At 43.4% G+C, this 3,688-nt stretch overlaps 1 protein-coding gene across 1 annotated transcript in view; it reads right to left on the bottom strand.

The window, feature by feature from the left end:
- The window catches only part of dmd (dystrophin), a gene marked incomplete at its 3' end in the record, with an annotated part of 309,815 nt that overhangs the window by 159,694 nt on the left and 146,433 nt on the right, over positions 1-3,688 (bottom strand).

Raw genomic sequence — 3,688 nt, 5'->3', positions numbered from 1 at the left:
TGTGAAACGATAATCACGATAACTGATGATTTCATTTATTTTTTTACCCAAAAACAAAGAATTATTTTGTATAAATAAGGTTTTATCAGATATAAATTTGAAATGAAATAAAGAAATAGTGTCAAAATGTTTGAATTAAGTTTTAATTAAAGTGGGGGAAAATCGACTTCATATTAATTAAGTATCAAAGCAGATGGGGACATTTTGACCCCTGAAGACAGCAGCTGTGATTATGTGCTGCCATTTAAAATTTGTAAATGATTAAAAAAACATTCTCACTAAAGTTCAACATACAGCCCTCTGTGGTTATTCAGACAGTCAAAATAATCTAAACATTTAAATATTTTATTGTCTCGTTTTATTTTCGCTCAAAAACAGACGATACTTTATGTAAACAAGGTTTGGTGCCCCTAAATTGTAAAATGAAGGGTCAATTTGTGGTAATGTGTTAGTCTTAAGTAAAACTCAGGTGTATTGATTGATAATTTATACTTATATACACTTATATACATTTTTGTCCCCTGAGGTCCACAGGTGTATGGACCCTCAGGACATTATGAGGGTTAATCCTTCCATCTTGACAAGTTTCCCAGTTCCAGACATCAGACCCATCCCCACAACATAATACTCCTACCACCAAGTTCCATTATTAGATGTTCTTTGGTTTGTAAGCCTCAGCCTTCTTTCACCACACATAAAGCCAAAGAACCACAGCTGCGTATGATCTGCCCAAACAGCTTCCAGTATGGATGATTTTGCTGCAGGTTGTCCTTAGCAGACTTTAGTGTGGCTTAAAGGTGTGAAGTGGATTTTTTCAAAAGGAATTCACCACTTGGCTAAGTCCTTCACTACTGTCTTGACAGTTGTTCTGAGGTCTTTAGATACATGTCTCATCCTTTTCTTTCCAGAGCCTTTAAAATACGTATTTTCTGTACCGTTCCTGTGTACTACACGTACATGCATCCATGATAAGTCGTGGTCATCTTCCTGATGTGCTCGTGGATCTCTGTTGTTTCCTGGATTGCATTTCTAAAACTCACTATTCCTTGGCCTCCTTCCTTCCTTCTGCTTAGCATACAGTCTCAGGGTGTTGAATTTAGGTTGAAACCCTCCATGCATGGTAAGGAGCTTTCTTATCTTGATGTCAGCGGCTTCTATCTCCTGTACCTGACGACTGGCAGGGCATAGATGCTGATTAGGCCTATGCAGAACATACAGGGACAGTCCATCTCCTTGGTAGTAGGATCATGTAGTTTTAGAGTCTCTACTTTATAATATAAAGCACCTTCAGGTTGGTCAATCTCATCTTACAGTCTTGTGCAGTGTTGGTCAAGTTACTTGTAAAAGTAACCAGTAACTAATTACTGATTACTTCCCCAAAAAAGTAATCCCTCCCAGAAGAGGCTGGTCCCAACCAATAACCTGCCTCAGCGCCACGTGGAAGCTCCTGTCAGGCATCATGGCTAAGATGGACAGACATATGGCTCAACACATGAGTGGGTCACACAAAGGAATTGTCAGAAATACCAGCTACTGTTAGATACAGTCACTCAAGACCAGAGATGGGCAGTAACGCGTTACTGTAATGCGATTACTTTTTTCAAGTAACGAGTAAAGTAAGGGATTACTATTGCAAAAACGGTAATTAGATTACCGTTACTTTCCCGTAGGAACGCTGCGTTACTGCGTTACTAAAACCGTGATTTTTTGCGAGAATGTCTCACGACAGTGACGTAAGCGAGTGCGCCGTTCGTGACAACAGCTGTGTGCAGATCAACAATGGATCATATATCGAGTGCAGAGAGAGTATGAGCGTGCAGCGTTTAAAGCGTGGAAGTACTGACCTTACTTTGAGTTTGATTCCATAAAAAGTGACAAAAACATTAGTGTCCGCTGTGCGTGGGAAGAAAACTTCTTTTTACAGCGAAAAAACCCTAAACTTCCAACAAGCACCGAGTGCTACGACGTAATGGGAAACTCACAGAGAAACTCGCGGATTCTTCCACTGACCGCGGCACACCTGCACCAGGGTATCCACCCTCCGCCTACCCCTACTCCTGATTTATTTATTTTCTGCTGTGTTTTACTTGCATCTATTTGAAAGACTGAGTGTAAACACAAAAAATATTTTATTTTATGTGCTGGAATGTGCAGAAAATAGGTTTAAATGTTAAACAAATTTCTTCCAGTCAGAGAATGTTGCAGATAATTAAATTTTTGCTTGATGCATAAAGTTAAAAGATTAAAACTAATAAAACAAGTTTTAAAAAGAGACTTTTCCATTTGATTACATTTTGTATGATGGATTATGCAGAAAAAGTAGAATTGGGCTGAAAGATGTTAGGTGTGGCTGTGTGCAGGCAGGAATAGGACCCAAGGTGCAGACTCCGGAGACAGAACTTAAACCAAAACAGCTTTAATGCTGAACTCAAACATAACATAACTGGGGAAAAAAGGTCAAAAAATAAACTAACACCGGCGGATTGACAAAACACACAGCAAAATAAACGGTAGATCGCGACACAGACACAGAGAAACACAGGGCTTAAATACACAGAGGGAGCAATCAGGGAATGGGTAACAGGAGGGAAACACAGCTGGGGCAAATCAGGCCTAACGAGACAAGGGGAAGCAAAACCAGACACATTAACATCAGACATGGACTTTCAAAGTAAAACAGGAAACATAACACAGACTCACGGGCAGGCACTATAACAAAAGGGAACAGAGACGTGGGAACAGGGCAGACACAACACTGACTGAACACGGGGATATAGGAACTTAAGATACACATAGACAGCGAACTAGACAAGGGGATGCAGGTGATAGGGGAGACAGAGCAACTAAAGAAGACAGAGACTAAGCCATAGATAGAACTCAAAGAAACCAAAAACTAGACAGTATAAATAATATAAACTCAAAAGCCCTGGGTCGACGACCCAGGCATCCTAACAGTACCCCCCCCTTAAGGGCTGGCTTCCAGACAGCCCAAACCAAAACATAAAAAAACAAAAACAACCCAACCAGGGTGGGCGGGAACAGATGAGGGCTGAAACATCTCCCGCGCCACCTGAACGGAGTGTGAGTTCGAGCCCTCCATCCTGTTTCCCCCGCCGCCCACCCTGGTTGGGTTGTTTTTGTTTTTTTTTTGATGTTTTGGTTTGGGCTGTCTGGAAGCCAGCCCTTAAGGGGGGGGGTACTGTTAGGATGCCTGGGTCGTCGCCCAAACAAAACAAGGAGCCAGAAACAACAAAACAAAAAAAAGTGCAAACACTGGAGCCCGGAAAGCAACAGAACAAAACACAGAAACAAAGTCCAAAACAACAGCACCAAGGCCCAGGCAAAGTCCAAAAGCAAATAAACAAAAGAGCTCACAAAAGGCGCAGAGGCCCAGACAATAGTCCCAAAAAAGTTCAGGGGGGCCGGCCCGGAGGCTGACAGTCCAAGAGCCCAGAAAACAGTTCAGGAGGCCGGCCAGGCAGAAGGCCCCGGTGGCGACGGAGCAGATCAGGAGGCCGGCCGGGCGGGAGGCAGCGACGGCGACCGAGCAGGTCAGGAGGCCGGCCGGGCGGGAGGCACTGGCGGAGGAGTAGTTCAGGGGGCCGTCCATGACGGCGGCGTAGTTCCGAGGGCTGTCCATGACGGCAACGACGTCCAGTCATCGGCCGGACAGGATGTGCAATCTCTT

This window comes from Haplochromis burtoni, unplaced genomic scaffold, assembly GCF_018398535.1.
Source record: "Haplochromis burtoni strain Fernald_Lab_line unplaced genomic scaffold, NCSU_Asbu1 Contig_205, whole genome shotgun sequence".
Taxonomy (NCBI): domain Eukaryota; kingdom Metazoa; phylum Chordata; class Actinopteri; order Cichliformes; family Cichlidae; genus Haplochromis; species Haplochromis burtoni.
Note: the sequence above shows the minus strand (reverse complement) of the source record. Positions and strands in the feature narration are given on the sequence as shown.